A 7,348-nucleotide genomic window follows, 5' to 3' on the forward strand; every position below is an offset into this window, starting at 1 on the left:
ACATGGTTTTCATTGAAAGCAAGCCCTACCTAAAGCTGGCTTTACACTGTGTCCGGTTCCTAATAAATCAGCTTTTTGGTCAGCGAGTAGCCCTGATGGCAATCTCCTTCCCAAAAATGGAAGGGCCAAGCGAAAAATTGTCAGAAGTGGCTGCACACAATTGGATGCAACCAGATGTCAAAACACTAAAGGCGCAGTGGGAGATTGATTCATCCACGCTCTGCAGAGTGGTTGGAGGAATTTGCAAGATTATAGGCAAAATGGAACAAATCTATATGCGTATAGCTAACTTTACCTGGCTGATTATGTTGGCACAGGGATGTCTGCTGGTTGTGGTGAGGATCTGCAGACGTATGTTGTGATTAACTGATCAGCTTGTGTATGTGGTAAAAAAATTCTCTGGAAGGCTTTTGACAACTGTATACACATGAAATCAGGATAAACATGACATGGTATCACTTGAAATGCTGTATGTGAAAGCCGCCACCACCTCCTTGTATTACATAATGAAGAACACCCTCACGCCCAGTATATTCACTTTCAAACAAGTTCAAGAGAATAGCCAGGGGCAACAATGACATTATAGCACCAGTACAGTAGTAGAAATGGTTTAATTGATGAAGCATTCAGGCCGTGATTATTCATTTGGAGAACTTTAGCCAAAACCTTTCTTTTTCTCTTTCCGAAAGTGGGGGAAGGATTAAAAGCTCTCTCAGGTGTTTATTCTTGTCTATGTCTCAACTGCAGAGAATTACGCTGAATACACTGGCTGAAAATTGGCTGGTTCAGCAGGGTTCGGCCGACTTTCGAACAGTGTGTAGAGCTGCCTATCTGAGAAGCTAACGACCAGCTTTTGTCGAAAGGACATGCTGGAGAAAAAAGCATCCAATCAGGGCTTGCAGCCAATAGCCGCAAGCGCTGATCTGTGCATTCTGGCGGGGGCAGGAGAGCCTCTCGGCTGTCAGAGTTTAATAGAACAGCAGAGTAGATTGTCGCACCAACTTCGCTTTTTTTGGACACCGATCTGTCAGTGTGCACCCAGTTTTACCATCTTTCTGGTTTGTTACCAGGACAAGGAGGTAAAAGTAAATTACTCCAAAGGAAGTCAGTTTTGCCTGGAGCTCTATTTTAAATGAGTCAGATATGGACATAGAGGCATGTCTAAAGCCCAGTACACACTGACTGATGAAAAACAACAGACAGATCACTGTACCAACACAAGTCATGTTGGAGCTGTGATTTCCCCTACTGTGCTATTGAGTTCTGACAGCAGGGTCAATCCTGACCCATGCTGTGTATGTCCATTAACGCACACAGCGTGGCTCGGGCCTGCCACTGCTGTCTCTCTTACCTGGCTGTGATTTACAGCAGCAATAGCCAATGGCTCCCGCTGCTTCCTCCATGTCCTGTGAGGAGAGAGCTGTTGCTCTCAGACACCGCACGGGTTTGGGATCAGACTCGGGGTAAGCATAAGGGGTCTTGGGGGGAGCTTCTTCTCTTTAATGCAGACGGTGCATTAGGGTAAAAAAAAAGTATGCCTTTTAGAACCACTTTAAAGTGGTTGTAAACCCACTTGTTTTACTTTTACCTACAGGTAAGCCTATAATAAGGCTTACCTGTAGGTATAAAGAATATCTCCTAAACCTGCACGGTTTAGGAGATATTCCCCTCGCATTGCGCCGCTGACTGCAGCCGCCGGACCTTGCCGAATTTAAATCTCCCGCGCGCGGGAGTGACGTCATCGCCACTCCAGCCAATCACAGCGCTGGAGCGGCGATACCAGGAAGACACGCCGGAGCAAGATGATTTCTCGCTCGGCGTGAACCAGGTAAGTTTTACACACCTCGTTCCGAGGTAAGTATTTCATAATGAGCTAATATGCGGTGCATATTAGCTCATTATGACTTTTGCCTTGCAGGAGAAAAAATAAATAAAAATGTTAAACGGGTTTACAATCGCTTTAAGTATGGGTTAATTTCCTACAACAGTGTTTAAACATTTGGGTATCGGACAGTTGAAATGTAGAATGAATCCCTATGTTGTAAAGTTCCATGATGTTTGCATCATGTTCCAAAATGGATATAGTGCAGAACCACATCTGTAAATATACAATATAAAGGGTGGAAATTGAAAACAAGTGACAATATGGAAAAATATCTACAGTTAGACATACAGTAGGTATTCCAACCACTATTCCTTAGACTCAGGACAATTAAGGGTTCATTATGATTTGGAAGAGTTGCGGAATACATGAGGGAGAAAACTAACTATAAAATATAACAGAACGGAATTGAGCCCCTGTTCACACCAGTGCAACTTGTCATGTGATTTGACAGTTTACATTTGCATGACAAGTCGCACCCTGTTTGTGCCTCTGGAACCGTTATAAACCGGTGCAACTGTGACTTGCATCTATTTAAAAAAAGGTTCTTGCACAATTTTTTGCAATTTCATGTACAACTTGCATGGACATCTGTGCATAAAGTCGCACAGATGTCAGCAAGTTGCACATGAAATCGCACTGACCAGCGGCTTTGAAATTGCACTGAAGTAGCTTTATTTCAAAGCTGCATTCAGTGCGAACAGGGTGTTAAGCAGAGAGAAGAGAAAGTTAGCTGGGCATGTTGCAATTATAACTTGGCTTGCAGAGTTTGATAGACTGGACCAACCGACTGTCGGACACATCCATTAAAGTTAATGGGAGCATGCCGCAACCAAGAGCCAAATGCTTGGCTCTGTTTGCAGAGCAGTATTTTAGGGTTGAAAATGTGTTTTTCTCTTATCGTCCATGGACGGACACAGCTCCTTTAAATCCTGACAAGTGGGTTATGTTCCCTGTTTACAGGAGAAGACTAGGCAGAAACATGTTAGATAATTAAATACATGTTACATTAACAGAGTTGAACAGCCCCGCTCAGGGGGTGGTCCCTCCAGACATAACCCTCCTCCCTGCAGTATGCAGCCTCAGTTTAATTCTGCCTAGCAAAGGAGAGGGACGTATGGCTCCCTTTTGGGCCCAGCGCCCTGAGGAGAATTTTTTATTTATTTTTTCTTGAAGAATCTTCTGTTGGCTGAGACACAGGCTGGATATATATAGATCCTTGTAGTCTACTCAGTCCGGCCAGCGAGCTTGAGCACACCTTTGCAAAGAGGCTGGGTCTGCCACGACATACCCTATGACTCCTGGGGTGGCCGGTGAGCTTCCCGCTCCGAGGTCCACATATGACTGGGCTGTGGTGTTGTCTCACTCACAGTGGACCGGGCCGACGGCTACCTCCATTGCGGTTGTAGGTCTGCCAGGAATGCGTCAGCGAGTCCTCGCTTGGACGGTTAAGTACAGTCCCTCCCGCTTAGGTGGGTTGGTACAGATGGGCATTCCTGGAGTTCGGGGGTCCTTTTATCCTCCCTTCCCTTTTTCCCTCTGCTGCATTGCTAACATTGCCGATGTCGGAGGGGCGGGGGGGGGGTCCTTACTGAGGGGACTGTGGTGCGACCGGCCTGCGTGTGTTTTTTTTTTTTTTTTTTTTTTTTTTGTACTGGGGGTACTTTTCCTGTGGGGGGGTTTTTCACTTTTAAGCCTAAGATAGGCTTTTCCTGTTTAAATGCAGCGTTTTGTCGCCATTTCAGCGGCGTTGGCCCCATTTTTTTGGGTGGTTTTTAATTACATTTTGTCCTAGCCGCGCTATGGCGCGGCTTATATTGCGGTCGGCCATTTTCCCGTGTCTGAGGAGTCCTGGCCTCTAGTGCTGCATCCAATGGCGCACACAGGTCTCTTCAGATGCTTCACAAGATACCTCACGTTTTTTTCTTCTCCACATGCTGTGTACGGAGGGCGGGCAGCGGCGCTGAGCAGTCTCCTCCTGTGGTGAGTCCCCTGGGTACACCCTGGTCGGCACAGCAAGAGGATGGATTTGTCAGCCTGAATAGTTCCCTAGGAGCTCCATTTTTTGGAGTTAGTATCTGGGTCGACTCTCTCCCAAAGTTGGTAGGCAGCTGGCAGTGGGGTACAGCAGAGATGATGGTAGGGTGGTGGGATGCCAGGAACAAGGGGATTGGGATCATGAGGATAGAGATGATGAAAGGTGTAAGTTAGTAGGAAGCTGACAGTGAGAAGTAATTACAGGAGGTAGGATGTCATGAACAGGGGGATGATGATGGCAGGGGGTCAATAGGTGGCATATGCGGGATGGCATGTATATCCTCACTCAGGGCTGTGTGTGAGGTAACGGGCAGCAGTAATTCTCGGGAGGCCCTCAGTCAGGAGGTGACGTCACGGGATGTGTCAGTGTCGGGCAGGACCGTACATGCTGTACCTTCGAGGCTGTTGCAGGCTGGCTCCTTGCTGATCGCCAGGCTCCAGCTCTGGCAGGTCCTTCAACTCCATTACAGATCGATCGTCATTGTCCTTTTTGCAGAGGAGATCATGGAGCTGCTGCTCAGCCGGCGCAAGATCTGCACATGGCCGGAGAGACATGGTGCACGGCAGGAGAGGAGGAGCCAAGGAAGAGAAGTACATGTGCCACCCCACTGACCCTGTGACCGCTGGCAGTGCACGAGTGATCAATGACAGTTCACTCCTGGGTGGGGAAAACTAGTTGCATCCCCGGACACAAGACAGAGCCACCGAACGGGGCGCACACTCCCTCCAACTCGCCACACACGCATTAGGCAAATTAGGTGGCCGTGAGGCCCCTGGGAGGGCGAGGCCTTAGGCGGCCGCCGCCTAATTAGAGAGCCGCCTCTGTAAACATTGATAGAAAGCGTATGAAGCGTTCTTTCTCTCAGGAGGGAGGAATGACAGATTACACACAGTCTGTCTTCTTTTCATTTAATTTCCCAATAAGTATTCTAATGTCATAGTTTGAATTAGATTGACCTGATTAGTGTTGTCAAAGTCTACAGTATAAGTATTTTGATGTCAATATGATAAAGGTCATGTGGCAGTCAATATGTTGGTGTCATAAGCACTATGATGTGACATGTTAAACTACTTCCTAACTCAATATTGTAAGGACTTGGGAAGTATTGGTATGTCAAAGTATGGTTTGTGATGTCATAGTTGGCGCTATCTTGTCACTGATATGACCTAGTGTCTGTCCTACATTTTTGCTCACAATACAGTCAGATACCCCTGTGTGTTCTGGTAAGTGTGATCCTCAATTTGATTTATCTTTCTGCTGCACACCAGCAACACACATTTTTTATTTCATGACTAGTGCATAAAAAAGTACAATAGAGGTGTCACAATCTTTCCCATTTGCTGATTTAATAAAGAAATATTACATATGGTGGGGACACAGTTGAGACTCAGAGGAATAATTCTGGTTTCAGATTTTGGGAATATCAGACTTCATGGTCCTATGTGGTGTTTATAGCAGATGAAGTGAACGCAATTCTAGTGCTTTACTTCATTCAAAGGGGCAGTGTCTAGTCTCCAAACTGCGGCCTGTGACCCTTGGGGCACAACTGCTCCTACTTATACATGGAATTATTCCTCCCACTGACACCAATGATGGGGCACTTTTCTTCCAGCTGACAACCATGATGGCGCCCTAATAATACCAATGATGGGGCACTATTACTCCTTCTTCTACTATTCCTCCTCCTAATGACCACAGGTGCTATAAAAACATTTATTTACTTCCACTGACCACCAAGCCTGAGGCATTGTTTACTCCCACTGACGTCTACTCCCTCTGGCCAATCTGGTTCCCTGAAGGCTCAAGGATCGTAATCTCTCCCTTTTATTTAGAATGTTTTTTTTTTTTTTTTTTTATGTTTTATAGTGTGACCATTTTTATTTATTGCAGGTTTTAGGAGAGCCAATGCATTTATTAGATCTGCATCTCCTTTATCAGGGCTACTTTTTTATCAATATCAAATATGCCTATTTTTGATCCCTAGAAGCTTCCAAATTTTAAATTTTTTTAATGCACCACCCCTTCTGAAATCAACTTATTGAGGAAGCAGGGATGAATGCATGGTCAACAAGTCGCCAACGGCATCCCCCATATTTCTGTCCAGACAGGTTCTTTCAGGGTAAAAAAAAAGCTGTATAACATTTGGTACAAGAAAGGGACCAAAAAATACAAATTCACAGACAGGAGGCAGCCATTAAAACTGCTTTAGCTTGAGATTTTATTTTTTGACAAGTATGTCTCTTTAAGTTGGCCTTTAGACCCCATGAGCTTATCAGAAGCTGCAACCTAGAATTTACTATCCAAGTTCATTGATTTCCTAATACAAGCACAGTACTAGTTTCCAAGGCCTTGTGCAGAAGCCACATAACTGTAATTATTCCCAGACTGAGAAACACATTGAGCACACAGTGGAGGAGGTTTAACCTTGGCTATGCTGGATCTTGCTACAATCCCACTTGCAGCCAACTTCTTTATTCCCATGCAAAAAAAAAAGCCAGAATGTATAGAGACGAGCCTTGCAGGCAGTATGGCCAGCACTAGACAAAGCCCTTCTTTCTTCATAGCACATTGCTTGTCAGATAAGAATTGTTCTGACGTTATATTATTTCAAGTTTGTAGCCCAATATTCCCAAGTGCTGACGCTGCAAATGCATTCTGATTTCTCTCCAACAGTTGAGTGCTCTGTGCCAGGAAATAATTATCATGAAAATGGAACATGCTTGGATAATAATACATGCAGGCGCTGAAGAAAACGCTTTAGAAAACAAGCAAAAGCATATGTTTTTGGCATATTTGTTAAAGTTCCTCTTTATGTAAAGCAACTTACATTTTCTAAGAGTAGCTCTAATGGAAATCTGGATTCTCAATGTTCTGAGGTGGGAAAAACGCATGCAAAACTTAAGTTATGTGGACCATAAAGAATTAATTCGCAATTGATTATTATATAAACCCATTGATGCTCTTTAACACTACTTTGACTTTATATTACACTAGGAAGTAAAAACAATTCCGTTTGTATCAAAAGATAGTGCAATAAAACACTTTTCCTCATTTAAAAGCATCAATTCATAAGACCTTAAAGAGGAATACGTGGTACTTAATTCCAAAACAAGAGAAGACCCTCCAAATAAACAGTTGGAAGCTGTAATATGAGTAAAGATGCGTATACGTACACTAAATTCTGTTGTAACTATTATTTACATATCCTTGGCATTTTCTGTTTTAAAATGTGAATGCCGAAAATCCTGTGGGAGCTTTGTGTGTGTTTTTGTTTTTTTAACTCCAATTTTTTGGTGGTTCCAGTAATCCATGTCCTTAGTCTGCTTGTCTTCAGCAAACTGCAGGCTTGCTTGTGTATCATATTTAGGAAGAGGCTTCCTTCTGGGATGACAGCCGTGCAGACTAATTTGATGCAGTGTGCGGCATGT

The sequence above is a fragment of the Rana temporaria genome, chromosome 10, assembly GCF_905171775.1.
Source record: "Rana temporaria chromosome 10, aRanTem1.1, whole genome shotgun sequence".
NCBI lineage: Eukaryota > Metazoa > Chordata > Amphibia > Anura > Ranidae > Rana > Rana temporaria.